Raw genomic sequence first — 17,597 nt, 5'->3', positions numbered from 1 at the left:
TTATAACATATACATCATATATAATCTGGTTTATGTTTTCTACTTTGGTGTTGAATGTATGAGTCAGAAAACCACGTAATAGCCAACTTTTAGAATATTATCAAGGTTAGGCCGGGTGTGGTGGCTCAAGCCTGTAATCCCAGCACTTTGGGAGGCCAAGATGGGCGGATCACGAGGTCAGGAGATCGAGACCATCCTGGCTAATACGGTGAAACCCCGTCTCTACTAAAAAATACAAAAAACTAGCCGGGCAAGGTGGCAGGCACCTGTAGTCCCAGCTACTTGGGAGGCTGAGGCAGGAGAATGGCATAAACTCGGGAGGCGGAGCTTGCGGTGAGCTGAGATCCGGCCACTGCACTCCAGCCTGGGCGACAGAGCGAGACTCCGTCTCAAACAAACAAACAAACAAACAAAAAAAGAATATTATCAAGGTTAATATTAGCCCATGGAGTTTTAACACAATGAGAAGGAGCATTGAATAAATATAGACTTTCTAATATGACCTAGAATTATTCTCTGATATCATATTTTAAACCAAAGCTTAAATTCATAGATGATTTGCCTGTGTCAACCATAAAAAGTATATAAAATATCTAACACAGTTTTGCCCTTGACAGGAGCTCTTCTCTGTTCAGTTTTATTTCATGTGTTAAATTCACCACTACCTGCCAGGCATGGTGGCTCATGCCTGTAATCCCAGCACTTTGGGAGGCCAAGACGGGTGAATCACAAGGTCAGGAGATCGAGCCCATCCTGGCTCACATGGCGAAACCCTGTCTCCACTAAAAATCCAAAAAAATTAGCCGGGCCTGGTGGTGCACGCCTATAGTCCCAGCTATTGGGGAGGCTGAAGCAGGAGAATGGCGTGAACCTGGGAGGCAGAGCTTGCAGTGAGCCAAGATTGCACCTCCACATTCCAGCCTGGGTGACAGAATGAGACTCCATCTCAAAAAAAAAAAAAAAAAGAAAAGAAAAAGAAAAACACAAATTTGCCACTACCTATAAAGTGCATTTTAATAATGTGAAACTTAACAATATTAAAATATAATCATGATTATTTTCCGTCACAAGAAGTATTACCAATACAGAAGTGTGAGTATATCAAAATCATATGCAATAATATATTGCTTAGTTACATATGTGCATATTTGGTACGTAATTACATTCATCCCTTGATGTCTAATATATGACTAGTATTTTAGTGATATGAGCTCAAAAGAAAAGAGAATGAGTATCCTGCACTTTGTTCTGAGAATTAGAGGATTTTCTTTTTCCTTAATGATAGATACTAGGGTCTTATTGTAAAACAATCACATTTATCAGTTTTTTAAATAAATGATCAGTGTCTTAATGTGACTTATATTTCATGTACATTTGAAAGAAATTTATAGAAAGTTATAACTTGTGATGGTTAATACTGAGTGTCAACTTGATTGGATTAAAGGATGCAAAGTGTTGATCCCGGGTGTGTCTGTGAGGGTGTTGTCAAAGAAGGTTAACATTTGAGTTAGTGGACTGGGAAAGGCAGACCCACCCTTAATCTGGGTGGGCACCATCTAATCAGCTGCTGCCCTTGTAGCCAGAATAAAAACAAAGCATGAGAACATGAAAAGATGAGACTGGCTTAGCCTCCCAACCTACATCTTTCTTCTGCACTGGATGTTTCCTGCCTTGAACATAGGACTGCAAGTTCTTCAGCTCTGGGACTCTGACTGACTTCCTTGCCCCTCAGCTTGCAGATGGCCTGTTGTGGGACCTTGTGATCCTGTGAATTAATACTCATTAATAAACTCACATATATCCTATTAGTTCTGTGCCTCTAGAGAACTCTAATACATATCTTAACCAGAATATCAACTTTTTATATGCAATAAAAAACTATAATGGAATGCTACTGTTCAAGATGGTGGACTAGAAGAAGCTAGTGGCACCTCTGTCATGGAGAATAATTAAAATGAAAAGTAAATAATAGCACTTCTAGGACATCTTCTAAGTGAGTACACTTGAATTAATCAGAGAAGCAATGCAAATTATGGAAAGCAGAGGAGAACAAAGCCAGGCTGCCTGCTGAGCTTGGACCTGCGTGAAGTTGCAGGAGGCTCCCTAAAGCAGGGAAGGCATAAGTGAGAGACCCTCTCCAGGGTTCCACACTGTTGCCACGGACTGTTAGAATCCCAGCTACAGGAGAGCCCCCTCAATACCCCCAGGCCTCCAGAGGGACACAGGAAGCTACCTGGAGTCTTCACAGAGGTGACTGCTCAAGCCCAAGTGGAATCCTACAGGCTTTAAATCCCTAAGTGGCTTGGTACCAGCTGCCATCATTCCATGAAAGAGGGAGATCAGGGTAGGGAACTTATGCATGCTCCAAAGACAGATATAGCAGCAGTGGTACAAAAGAATGGGCAGACAATGCACTTCAAAACTGCCTACCTCTTCTGTTCTCCCACTAAATGGAGTCCACCTGCTTTGACATCAGATCCCCAGTGCCCACAGCCACCCTGCCCACATATGAGTACTTTGGCTATGGCATGGCATTCCTCTGACATTCCAGCCCCCTTTGGTTCCCATTGCAGTCGCCACTACCACTGCTACCACTCCTGCTGTCCCTAAGCCTGGGAGAGTGGAGAAGCCAGGCACCTTTGTGAACCCCCAACAGCAAAATACACTGCCGCTTCTGAAGTGGGCCACAAGCCCCACAGCTGCAGGTTTTCATTGTTACAGCTGGCAGGGACCTGCCTTCCCCAGTGAATGACTCACAGCACAGTCACCTTGCTTCCACCTGACCATTTTAACTGTGACCTGGAGCCCTTCTGAGGGACCAGCCCGCAGAGGCCCATAATCTGCCCTGAGTCTCCCATCACCTGAGCAGTCTGCCACCCCCTAAGAATTCTGCTTGACCCCATCTCAGACTTTTGCTGGTGATCTGGAGATAGTCCACCCAGCCCTAATGCAGCCAACACTTGAATTCTAGGGCCCCAGGAACAAGTTCATTGGCCAGGTCCCAGTCAGTATCTTCACGCATGCTGTATGGTGAGCCATCCAGGGGCCAGGGAATTGGGAGATTGCCTAGCTCAGTTTAACACTGCTGGCACCTGACCACCTCCCCCAGGGACTCAGGTCCGGTTGACCTCAGCCAACAGCAACATATCTGACACCCACTTGCACACGATAAAAGGCAATACCCCTACCCCTCTCTACATGAAGCAGCAGTGTTACTGTGTCATCAAACAGGAAAGCCACAGAGCTGCCTGGATTGAACTGAGTAAACAGATTCCACCCCCAAACCACTCCCACAGAGTGCAACAGCACAGGCATTTTCTGTCACTATGATAGACACCGTGGCCTGGAGATAGCCATCAATGTGCATTCAAACTGAGAGTCACCTGGGACAGGCGTGTGATAGGTAAACTGATCGGTTTCTATCTACCTAGAAGGTGGCGCTAACGCAGTCACCTCACCACCTGCAGAGGCCTTGATTCATTTTACCAGGAGTTCCCCGTACCACCCCTATCAGGGCTGTTCCTGAGGTTGCACTGGGCTAGTTGTGGGAATACCAGGTGTCCAAGCTGTGCCCAGCCGTGCCCTCCCTTCCAGTGAATAGGAAGTTGAAGGCACCAGGCATTCCACTGTCCAGTCCATCACCGGAGGCAACAGGGAGCACCTCACAGTAAACAAAGATCAAGCACATACGCATCTGCTTTTACCACAGCTGGTTTTACCCACAAACTCCACTGACTGGCCTGTAGGTTGAACAACACAACCCAATACAAAACATGTTGACAGAAGTGTAGAAACAAAGTCAAAAGAGCCTGCCCAGCATACTCCATAGTCACATCTTCAAGGAGAAAAAATAAATAAACCTAGAGAAAAAATCTTATTTAAACAAAAGTAATTTAAGAAACAAGAAGTACTACCTTCTCTGCATAAAAAGGAACCAGTTTAAAAATTTTGGTGCTATGAAATCTGGTATCATCAAAGTATTACACCAACTCTCTAGTAATGGTTCCTAACTAAAATATAAATTGAGAAACAGTAGATTAAAAATTCAAAGGATGGACCAGGCAGAGGGGCTCACGCCTGTAATCCCAGCACTTTGAGAGGCCAAGGTGGGTGGATCATGAGGTCAACAGATAAAGACCACCCTGGTCAACATAGTGAAACCCCATCTCTACTACAAATCAAAAAATAGCCAGGCGTGGTGCCATGTGCCTGTAATCCCAGTTACTCAGGAGGCTAGGGCAGGGGAATTGCTTGAAGCAGGGAGTCGGAGGTTGCAGTGAGCTGAGATCACGCCACTGCACTCCAGTCTGGTGACAGAGTGAGACTCCATTTCAAAAAATAAAAGAAAGAAAGAAAAATTCAAAGGATGGATTGTAAAGTAGCTTAATGAGATCCGAAAGAATGTTGAAAACCAACACAAAGAAACCACAAAATCAATCCAGGTAATAAAGGAAGAGATAGACATCTCCTAAAAAAATTAGAACTCATGGAAATAAAAAAATTCACTTAAGGAATTTCAAAATACTATTTAAAGCCTTGATATTAGTCTATATAAGTCAGGATAAAGAATTTCAGAGTTTAAGCCCTGGTCTTTCAAATTGACCCAAGCAGCAAAAAATAAAGAAAACAGAATTTTTAAAATGAAACAAAGCATTCAAGATATATGGGATTATGTAAATTGACAGTCTCTGATTTATAGACATTCTTGAGAGGGAAGAAGAAAAAGCAAAAAATTGGGAAAACATATTTGAGGGAATAATGCAGAAAATTTCCCTGACCTTGCTGGAAATGTAGACATGTAGATACAAAATTTCAGAGAACACCTGGAAGATACTGCACAGATCATCACCAACGCATGTATTCATCAACTAACCAAAATCAGCGTGAAATCACAAATCTTTTTTTTTTTTTTTTTTTTTTTTTTTTTTTGAGGCGGAGTCTCGCTCTGTCGCCCGGACTGGAGTGCAGTGGCCGGATCTCAGCTCACTGCAAGCTCCGCCTCCTGGGTTTACGCCATTCTCCTGCCTCAGCCTCCCTAGTAGCTGGGACTACAGGCGCCCGCCACCTCGCCCGGCTAGTTTTTGTATTTTTAGTAGAGACGGGGTTTCACCGTGTTAGCCAGGATGGTCTCGATCTCCTGACCTCGTGATCCGCCCGTCTCGGCCTCCCAAAGTGCTGGGATTACAGGCTTGAGCCACCGCGCCCGGCCGAAATCACAAATCTTAAAGGCAGCTAGAATGACCAGGTACCTGACACTTTGGGAAGCTGAGACAAGTGAATCACTTGAGCTCAGGAGTTCAAGACTAGCCTGGGCAACATGACTAGACTCCATCTTTACTTTATATATATATACACATATATGTATATATATGTGTGTGTGTGTGTGTGTGTGTGTGTGTGTGTGTGTGTGTATAACCTGTAGTTGCAGCTATTTGGGAGCACTGAGGTGGAAGAATCACCTGAGCCTGGGAGGTGGAGGTTGCAGTGACTCGGGTTTGCACCACTGCAGTCCAGCCTGGGTGACAAAGTGAGACAGCTATAGAGAAGTGTAAATTTTATATAAAAGGAATTCCATCAGACTAACAGTGGACTTCTCAGCATAACCTTATAAACCAGAAAAGACTGGGAGCCTATTTTTAGTCTCCTTAAAGGGAAAAAACAATGTCAGCAAAGAATTTTATATTCCGTCAAACTAAGCTTCAAAAATAAAAGAGAAATAAAGTTTTTACCAGACAAGACAAGCAAATGCTAAGGGAATTCATTACCACTAGACAGATCCTACAAGAAATGGTCAAAGGTGTTCTAAATATGGAAACAAAAAGATGAAACTCGCTATCATAAAAAGACAGGTAAATACAAAGCTCACACATTCTATAAAGCAATTACACAATTGAGACTTCAAGGCAACTATTTACCAACACTATGAAAGGAAAAAACCTCATGTGTCAATATTCATCATGAATATAAATGGGCTAAATACTTAAAAGATAGTGGGAAATGGATACTAAAAAATAAAAGTCAAACATGTTCTGCCTATAGAGACCTACCTAATGGCTAAAGGCACGCACAGGTTCAAAGTAAAGGAGTCCAAGAAGATACACATGCAAACAGAAAACAAAAGCAAGCAGAAGTAGCCATTATTTTATCAGACAAAACAGACTAAGTCAACAACAGTAAAAAATGACAAAGGAAGAGATTATATAATGATAAAGGGTTCAATAAAACAAGATTTAACTATCCTAAATATGTATTCACCCAAGACTGCAGCACTCACATTTATAAAATAAATACTACAGACCTAAGAAAACAGATTGACAGCAAGACAATAAAAGTGGGAAAATTCCATATACCTCACTGTCAACACTGGACAGATCAATGAGGAAGAAAATCAACATAGAAGGCTGGGCATGGTATCTTATGCCTTATTCCCAGCACTTTGAGAGGCTGAGGTGGGTGAATCACTTGAGACCGGGAGACTGAAACCAGCCTGACCAATATGGTAAAACCCCTGACTCTAATAAAAATACAAAAATTAGCTGAAGGTGGTGGTGCTTACCCATAATTCCAGCTACTCGGGAGGCTGAGGCATGAGAATTGTTTGAACCTGAGAGGTAGAGGCCACAGTGAGCCAAGATCATGCCACTGCATTCCAGCCTTGGCAACAGAACGTGAGATTGTCTCAGAAAAAGAAAGAGAGAAAAAAAAGGAAATCAACAACGGAAATTTGAACTTAAACTGGAATGTAGTCCAAATAAGCATAATAGGCAATTTTAGAACGTTCTACCCAGCAACATCAGCATGTACATTTTTCTTATTTGTACATGGAATATTCTCCAAAATTGACCATATGCTTGATCATAAAGCAAGTTACAATAAATTTAAAAAATCAAAATTTTATCATGTATGTCTTCTTAGACCATAGTGGAATAAGAGTAGAAATGGTAAGAGGCACTATCAAAACTACATAGGTGCATGAAAACTAAATATGTACTTGTGTAGTTTTAATAGTTCCTCTTGGTATTAATTTGTGAATGAGTTAGTGGTTTTTGGGTAAACAATGAAATTAAGGCAGAAATAAAAAAAAAAAAAAATGAAAATAGAGACACAACACACCAAAATCTCTGGGATACTAAAAAAGCAGAGCTAAGAGGAAAGTTTACAGTGTTAAATGCCTTCATCAAAAAGATAGAAAACTCTCAAATTAACAACCTAAATTCACACCTCAAGGAACTGGAAACACAAGAATAAGAAAAACAAGAACAAGCCGAATAAATTACAAAGATCAACACAAAACTAAATGTTATTAAAAGCAAAAGAAAGATACAAAGTATATAAAAAAACCAAAAAGTTGTTTCTTAGAAAGGATAAACAAAGAACAAATTGGAATCTGTTAGCTAGATTAACCAAGAAAAAAAGAGAGGATTTAAATAGTACAATCAGAAATGATAAAGGTGACATTACAATTGACACCACAGAAATACAAGTGATCAGCAGAGACAACTATGAATGTCTCTTTTCACACAAATTTAAAAATCTAGAGGAATTGGAAAGATTCACAGAAACAAACAATCTCTCAAGATTTAACCAGGAAGAAATAGAAATCCTGAGCAAACCAGTAATTACTTATAAAATCAAATAAGTAATAAAGGATCTTTCAACAAACAAAAGCCCAGGACCAGATGGATTTACAACCAAATCTTACCAGGCCTACAAGAAAGAACTGGTACCAATCTTACTGAATTTATTCTAAAATTTGAGGAAGAAGGCTTCCTCCCTAACTTATTTCTATTAAACCAATATCACCTTGATTCCAAATCAGGCAAGTGCATTACAAAAACAGAAAACCACAGGTGAATATCCCTGATGAACACAGATGCAAAGATCCTCAATAAAATATTAGCAAACTGAATTCAAGAGAACATCAAAAAGATAATTCATCATAACTGAGTCGGTTTTATTCCAAGGATGCAAGAATGGTTCAACATCTGCAAATGAATAAATGTGATTTGCCATATTAAACACAATTAAAAAACAAAAACCATATGATTGTCTTAATAGGTGCAGAAAAATCATTCAATAAAATCCAAGAGCCCTTCATGATAAAAACCGTCATCAAACTAAGCACCTAAGGAACATACCTCAAAATAATAAGAGCTATACATGACATACTCATAGTCAACGTTATACTGAACGGGGAAAGGTGAAAAGCATTTCCCCTAAGAACTGGAGCAAGACAAGGATGTCCACTCTCTCTCCTCCTATTAAACATCATACTGGAAGTCCTAGCCACAGCAATCAAGCAAGAGAAATAAAGGACATCAAATTGGAAAGAAGAAGTCAAATTATCTGTTTGCTGATGACGTGATAATATGCCTAGAAAACCCTACAGATTTCTCCAAAATTCTCCTATTCTGGCAATTGACTTGAGTACAGTTTTAGGACACAAAATCAATGTGCGACACTTAGTACCATTTCTATACACCAGTAATGTTCAAAGTGAGAAGCTGAGAACCAAATCAAGATTGCCACAAAAAAAAAAAAAAAAAAAAAAAAAAAAAAAAAAACCTAGGAATACATTTAACCAAAAAAGTGAAATATTTCTACTAGCAAAACTAGAAAACACTAATGAGAGAAATTATAGATGACACAAATAAATGGAAAACATTTCAGGTTAATGGATTAGAAATATCATTATTGTTAAAATAAACATACTGCCCAAAGCAATGTATAAATTTAATGCAATTCTTATCAAATTACCAACATCATTTTTTACAGATTAGAGAAAACAATTCTAAAGTTCACATAGAACTGAAAAACACTCCAAATTTCTAGAGTAATCTTAAGCAAAAGGAACAAATCTGAAAACATCACATTACCTGACTTCAAATTATGCTGTAAGGCTATAACAACCAAATCAGCATGGTAATGGTATAAACATAGACATATAGATGAATAGAAAATAGAGAACCCAGAAATGAAGTCATACGCCTACTACCAACTGATCTTTGACAAAACCAAAGAAAAATAAACAATGTGGAAAGGACACCATATTCAATAAATGGCGCTGAAAAAAATTGGTTAGCTATACACAGACGAATGAAACTGGACTTCTATCTCTCACCATATACAAAAATTAACACAAAGTTGATTCAAGACTTAAGCATCAGACCTGAAACTATAAAAATCCTAGAAGGAAATATAGGAAAAAACTTTTCTAGACATTGGTCTAGGCAAAAAACTTATTACAAAAACCCCAAAAGCAAATGCAATAAAAACAAAAATAGAGAAATGGAATTTAATTAAACTGAAAAAAGTTATTAAAAACCAGACAAAGGACATTAATAGATATTCCTTAAAAGAAGGCATGCAAGTGGCCAAGAAACGTTTAAAAAAGGTGAATATAACCAACCATCAGAGAAATGCAAATTAAAACCACAATGAGATGTCATCTTACACCAGTCACAATGGTTACTGTTAAAACATCGAAAACCAAGAAATGTTAGTGTGGATGCAAAGAAAAGAGAAAACTTATACACTATCAGTGAGAATGTAAATTAGTTCACTTCTGTAGAAAACGGTATGGAAAGAACTAAAAATAAAACTGCCATTCAACCCATGACTCCGACTACCAAGCATCTATCCAAAGAAAAAGAAATTATTATATAAAAAGATGCCTGTATGTCACACACATGTTTATTACAGCACTATACACAATAACAAGTCATAGAACTAGCCTGTCTCCATGGCTGGACATGGTATCCACATTAATAGTTGACTGGATGAAGAAAATGTACTACATTTACAGCATGGCATACCATGCTACATGACATGCCATATTGCATGGTATGGCATGCAGCATGGTATGCCATACAGTCATAAAAAAGAATGAAATCATGTCTTTTGCAGCAACATGGATGAAGCTGGAGGTCATAATTCTTAGTTATATAACTCAGAAAGAGAAAATTAAATACCACATGTTCTTATTATGAATGAGACATACACAATAGGTCCACATGCACATAAAGATGGAAATAGTAGACCCTGGGGATTCCAAAAGAGGGTAGGTAGAGAGGGGGATGAGGAATGAAAATTTACCTGTTCAGTACTATGTTCACTATTTGGGTGATGGGTACACTAGGAAACCCAATCCACAATTATGCAATATATCCATGTAACAAATGTCCACATGTCCCTTCTGGATCTAAATTTTTTAAAAATCATAGAGATATGCTGTAATTACATTAATAAGCCAGATATCCTTTCTAATTTAGAGGTATCTGAGTAATTCAGTTAGCGTCAGCATTGTTTTACTAGCATTTTACCAGAACAAAGTTATGTAAATACTTTTCAGAATAGTTCAGCTCCAAGAAAATTAACCCTACTTCTATATAGTCTATTTCAGGGCATCTGTTTTCTCACTTTCAATCTCATTGTCAATAAATGGTATATTTTGACTGCTGTGGCCTGAATGCTTGTGCTTAACCCAGAATTAACATGTTAAAGCCTAATCACCTGTAATGAAAATATAAGACTTTTCAAGGAGGCCAAAGAGGAGAAACTGATTCTAGTCAAATGACACAGATTGTTCAAACACCTGGACGTGATGAGTAACACATTCAGAAACTGGGTCAGGTATTTTCAAATAAGCAAACCAGTAAAAAGTTAGCATAGAAATGCCTATGATGTAAACTGCTGTATAGAGTTTGGTTCTATCTAGAGACAAGGGATTGTTGGAGAACTTTAATCGGTAGAGTGGGTTTTGTTTTTTGAATGTTTATGAAATTTGTAGTTCAGATGGAAACATTCACATGTAAAGTCAATATCCAATATATAGAAATAAAGAAAAGCTAAATTCTATGATCTGATATTTTCTGTGCTGAGTAATTTGGAAAAACTTTCTTCAATTTGTCTTGGATGTTAGCAGAGATCTCTAGGTCTTTCCTTAATCCCAGATATTGGGAAAAACTATTTCAAGATTATGTCGAGTTAAAATTCTTTGTCAAGTCCCAGCCTGTATACCTACCTGTCCCTCCTGAGCTCCTCCCTTATCCCATCTCCTTGGTCGCACACATGTATACTGATTCTGCATTAGCATCTTCTGGGACAAGCATTGTATGATGCCTGAAGACCACGGCATGTGTTACCTTGGGGTTAATATTTCCCCCATCCTATTTCAATTTCTCAAACTCTGAAGGCTCCTGTGCTTTATGGAGCTTATGATGTTTGTATTAATTTTACAAAGTGAAAATGAACACAGAAGATAGTTTGATAAATTCTTATTAGTTTAGAAGTAGATTTCTTCACATATGCCATACAAATTGACATAAAAAATAACATCACCAACCGTATATTCCATATATATCACAAAACTATTTGCATAGCTCAGAAAAAGGCTTATAGTTAGAATTTCTTCTCATTATAGGATAGTGTATAGATAATATAGATTTGTTGTCCTTTTCCTTCTCACTAACTGTACCAAAATATCCAAACTAAGCTTAATTTTATCTATCTATCCCTGTCATCTGTCAATCATCCATTATTTATCTGTCTCTCCCCCTTTTCTCCGACCCTTGTTCCTAATACAATGTATACTAGCTTCCAAACATGTCCCTCCTGTGTTGCTTGAAGATGTCTTATCTGACCCCAATGAGAACTTTCAGGTTAATTTAGCTTGAAGCAGCTACAATGTTCCATTTTCTAACAGACTCTTTCATCAGGCATTGTAATGTATTACAGATAACATGTCTCTGTGATATTTCTGTTCATCGTAGGCAAACTTCTGCTTACACTGGTGTTGCATCTTTTTCACTCCCATATTTTGTTGAGCAGGAGGAAGTATTACAGCTTTTTTATTCTCCCAGTTTGGCAAATTTTGAGTTCTTGTTTTACGACCAAGAGTAATGAAATACGCAGATGCCTGAGAGTGAGTAAGACATAGTAGAATTTTGAGTAACAGTAAGAAAGCTCTCAGCAGAGAGAAGGAGGCCTGGAAGTGGATTGCCAGCTGTGAGGCCGAGTCTGGAATATTTATGGGCTTAGAATAGGGAAATGTGTGCTGATTGGTTTATAAGTAGGCTTGGAAAAAGCACCATTCATAAAGAGGTACAAGAGTGCAAGGAACCAATCAGAGACTGAAGTGAAGGCTTGACCTGGGATCAGTCAGGGACTGAGTACACCAAACGGGAATGGAAGTTCTCACTCCAGCCTGTGGACTCTATCCCGAACTGGTAGTTGGGTGTTCAGGTTTCAGACTATCCTTGGCTTGAAGGTCTAGTTTCACTGGGGACCCATGCCTGTCTGCCTAGGAATTCGTCTGCCTCCTACTTGTATTACTGATATGGTTGAGTTTTTCTGTTTGCATGTTTGTTTTGTTTTCATTTTCCTTTGAATCAAGCACTGGCACTTCCACTGGGGATCACCAGCACCCTGACATGTTGGAGATTTTATGCAACAAAGTGGTAAAGCCTATGAAGTACTTAATGTGTACAATGTGATATGCTTCCTACGGAAGTCAATCAATTTTATTTTTCTGTGATTTTACATTGTAATTTACTGCAGTAATACCGAAACACAAAGCTTTTAAGAAAAAAGGCTATTGGGAAAGCCACAGGATGGTAGATGGAAAGGAAAATCCTAGTGGTATGTTCCAAATACTGCATTCCTAATCACTAAAACCTTCCTGTGAGTGAATGAGACTTTGTTATTGACCACATGTGAATCTTAGGAGAAATTTTCTCCAGGAAACTCTTGAGTCTTATCTTAATTAGCTCTGGCAGATCTTCCCTATCAGCTCACTGGACATTGTCAAATATGATTGAAGCTCAGCACTGACATCACCAAAGGTCAAGCTGGAAGTATTCCCTGAATTTCAGGGAAGACTCCCCTCAAAATAGTGTTGCATTCTACCATATGCTTGTTCCTTGCCAACTGTAACTTGTGACTTCCGTTTTATATTTTCTCACTTAACATTGATGAACTAAATGTTTTCCTGCTGGAGTTACACCTAGCTATCCAAAGATGAGACAAAACCAATCCAACAGTGGTGCATGACTATGCACACACAGAGAAATATGGTGTTAGGGAGGAGGGACCCCGCATGGGTGCATGAGCTTTTTAAGTTATACATTTGTACTTGTATAGTGAAACAGTTCCATCCTCAACAATGAATTCATATTTATCTTATCTAAAATCACTGTAGAAAAGAAAATTTTCTAGTTTGAAATGTGAAGTAGAACTGTATTTTCCAGAAATATTAAGAATGTCTTCAAGAATTCTCTTTTCTTTAAATGAGTTCTTAATGTGGTGTTTATTAGAAAATTTGCAGAATATTCTTTTCTACTTGGGCATTCCAAAATATTTAATATATGGGCGGTTACCTATGAAAAAGCTAGTATTGTCTTCACTTATAGTTTGAAAGTAATGGCAAAAAACACAAGTACTTTTGCAACAACCTAATACAATATGGAACTGTAGTTCTTCGTTGTTAGTTTAAGTGAATTCAAGAAGCTTTGGGTTAAAGCAAAGCTTCCCACATATAGAACTAACAATGATATATGCTAAATTGCTAGATATATGTAAATTTAATTTAACAAAGCAATAGAATAATTTAAAATGGGAGAAAAAAATAAAACTGCTTTCTACAAACATAAGCTTCTACCTAAATCCTGTTGGAAATGTGCTTAGCATTACTGTCTAGACACTGAGATCCAGCATTCATAAGATAAATAAGAAAACATGGATTTAATATTATGGAATAAGCAGAGAAAAAAATAAAATTCAAACATGAAAATACGGAAAAAATGAATAAGTAAGAAAACATCAAACTGATTTTAGAATGAGTAGAAAGAAAATATACAAATAAAAATGTATAATACAATGACATTAAAATGATAAATTATGCAAAGAAAGCTTTTAAAAGGAGAAGGCTTAAAACAGAGAAGTCTAGTTGTTAAGAAGAAAATATCCGCCGGGCATGGTGGCTCACGCCTGTAATCCCAGCACTTTGGGAGGCCAAGGCAGGCAGATCACAAGGTGAGGAGATCGAGACCATCCTGGCTAACAAGGTGAAATCCCATCTCTACTAAAAAAAATACAAAAAAATTGGCCAGGCGTGGTGGCAAGCGTCTGTAGTCCCAGCTACTCGGGAGCCTGAGGCACAAGAATGGCATGAACCCAGGAGGCAGAGCTTGCAGTGAGCCGAGATCACACCACTGTATTCCATTCTGGGCTACAGACCAAGACTCCATCTCAAAAAAAAATAAAAAATTAAAATAAATAAATAAATAAATAAAAAATAAATAAAAGAAGAAGAAGAAAATATCCCAATCAAGATTTCCAAATGAACATTGTATAGCAGAATCAAACTAGTGCTTCTTTCTCAGCCCATACAAAACTTTTTCACCATACAATATACACATGTATATATATATATTTTTATTGTCATAAATATGAAAGAATGTTAACACTGTGTTTTTCTGCAAGTGCTGTATTTTCAGTAAAGTACTAAATCGTATTCGTTATTATAAAAATATAAGTGATTCTAGTCAAGAATTTACAATAAAAGTAGAATAAAATATTTCAACCGAACGCCTATGGTCATTAATCTCTGACAAGCTGAAAGGACAAAAAACTATCTTGCCTCAAAATACACTTTATTTATCAGTATGCCCATTCAGTTCACAGTAGATAGGCTCAGCAGGGCCACTTTAATCCTCTATTTGAATGCCGATTTCTAGAAGTCAGATTTAGAATATATCAGGGATGCTAATTTTCTCTATTTAAATATCACCTTATATTCTGAAGTCCCCTTACGGTTTTGACTCCTGTGAATGGAACAGTCTCTTTACTATGACTTTGAAAATAATTCCTGAGATAAACATCTCCAAGCTATGCTTTAAAATTCATGTTTGGAGACTTACCAGTGGTTTTTATCTAATAACATATTTGAAACACAAATTATCTTCATTTGAAAAAATATGTTTTTTCTGCATTTTCTAGATAGGTTAAATAGAAAACACAAAAATATTGTAATTGCCTTTCTAACTGTCTTTGCTAGTTTTTCATTTGATAGACTTTTCCCCCTATAATTCCTCAAGATAATACTTGAAATTAGATAAAGAAAAAAACTTAATTTCCAATGTAATGCGTTGCTTATATATTCTATCACAAAGCTATTTGTATATATTCACCCTATCTAGTCTCAATTAAAAAGCATGAGGTAAACAAATATCCTTTTCTAAAATGTCCTGCAGAGAAGACAAGATGCACTTTTTAAGGTTTCAAGCCAGCCACAATGCTCCAATCAATAAATCGAGAGGTCTCTTATACGCTTCATCTTCATTTTAGTATTTCCCTTCTCCCACTTTTCCACTTTGTGATATTTCCTTTAAAATGATATTAGTTGATTTTTGCTAATTAATCAGGAGTTACTGGGGAACAGCATTCAAGTGACTGAATACAGGTAGCAGCTAATAAACCTTAATGTGTCATTTTGAGAGATCCTGTGTGAAATCCTCAATGATATAGGAAAGAAATATAATTCTGAAAGCTCTAACAAGGACCAAAGTAAATATATTGGTGTTTGTTATGAGGTGACTCGTGTTCCTCAAAAAGCTATATTGTCATTCTAAGTCCCGTATTTATGAATATGACCTTATTTGAAAATAGCATCTTTGTATATGTGATCAAGTTAAGGTGAAGTCATTCCTGACTAGTATAGATTATAGCCCAATAAGACTGATGGCCTTATCAATAGGATGAAGAGAAGAGACACAAACATACAGACAAGAGTCCCATGTGAAGACTGAGGCAGAGATTGTAGTGATTAGTCTATAAGTCAAGAATTTTAGGCAACCACCAGAAGCTGGGAGAAAGAAATGAAACAGATTCCTCCTGTGAGCAGATGAAAGGAACTAGCCCTGTCAACATCTTGAGTTTAGACTCCTAGTCTCCAGAAAGGTTGAGATAATAAATGATGTTGTTTTAAGCCATGAAGTTTGTAGTAATTTGTCACAGCAGACCCAGGAAACTAATAGAATATTTCTATTTGGTATCCTCCAAAGAGCATCACTTAATGTATACTTCTGCTCTATGGAAGACCCCCTAGAAAAACAGTAAAGATACATTTTCACAAAGTTGCTGATCTTTAAGGTCAATAAATGGGAAGAATGTTAACAAAGTAAAAGTTCCTGAAAGAAGCAGAGTGTGTATTCCAATTTACCATCTCATAAATTATTATTTTGATGACCATGCTATTCCTCCATGTGGCAATATAAGCCTATGCCAGTCTAGCACCTCTCTTAGTACTTCTATATGTGAAGTCTTGATTAAAATGATTTTAAAGGAAAGGTAGTCACACTTAAATCAAAAACAGCTATTGGATTTGCACAGTTCAAAGATGAGCTGTCATTGGAAAAATTAGCAGATGGAAGTTACCCAGGAGTTGAGAACTCCATGTTTAGTCTTGAGCTCTTCTAATCAACTAGATGTATGCAAATCTGTTTAAGTTTTCTAAGCCTAGGTTTCCTCATCTGTAAAATGAAAGTCAGCCAGGATACATTGGGTGTCTATGTGCAGCCTAAACTGCTGGCAGTAACCAACCTACTTTAGATATATATTCTTCTTCAATTTTATTTCAAGCCAGAAAAACAGGAAACAGTTTATCTTGACTTAACACTGGAAAGGCAGTTACTTACAGCTTACTTTAAACAAGGTACAATACAAGAATAGTTATTGATACTACATTAAGACTTTATTTAACTTCATCAATTACCACGTTATTTTCCTCTCCTTTAAACCCTAAATTTACTTTTATCTACATACCGTTTTTATTATTATGTTATCTTCTTTAGCTATTTTTCAGGTCCTGTGATGCCACTTTTCATTGTTTCCACGTACTACTAGAGTTATTTTTCACTTTGAAGAGTTATCTTTCATTTTGAAGAGACAAGAGACTTCCAATCTTCTCTTCAGACTATTTTTCTAAGAGTCTATTTTGGGTTTCTGTGATGTCGAATTTCCTTTTATGCTTTCTATTCTGCTACCAGAACATATGTCTTAACTACCCAACATCCTCCAATTTTAAAAACTGACTCAAGTATACACATTATATGACACTCTCTAAGATAGCATAGCTCCTTTAAGAAGAAGAATATCCACTTGAAAGAAGTATTGAATGTTACAGTTTAACATCAAGGTCAGGGAGTGGAGGGAAAGTAAAGCAAAAAACTTACACCGAATACCACATATTGTTTTTTCTTATATTCATTTCCCTCCAGTTTGAAACTAGAATTAAAACGTAAGTGAACACTGAGATTAGCAGTTTGTCAGGCTTCTAAATCTAGGTATTACTGTATGCTCTAAATTACTTTTTGATTATTATTTAGACAAGAAGTTTGCTGATCCTTTTAATCTTTTTTTTTTTTTTTTTGTATGTGTCACTCTTAAAAGATTTTCTAAACTTTTTTATTTCTTAGATCTTCCGGTGGGACAAAGTCTAGTATCTGCAGGACTCTGGGAGACTTTAAGGTATAAAAGATGCCGTTCCTCATTGCCACTTTGGTCCTTTGGCCTCTATCTACCAGATTGTGTAGTCAAAC

The sequence above is a fragment of the Rhinopithecus roxellana genome, chromosome 2 (genome assembly GCF_007565055.1).
Source record: "Rhinopithecus roxellana isolate Shanxi Qingling chromosome 2, ASM756505v1, whole genome shotgun sequence".
NCBI classification, from domain to species: Eukaryota; Metazoa; Chordata; class Mammalia; order Primates; family Cercopithecidae; genus Rhinopithecus; species Rhinopithecus roxellana.
This window is presented reverse-complemented; position numbering follows the sequence as displayed.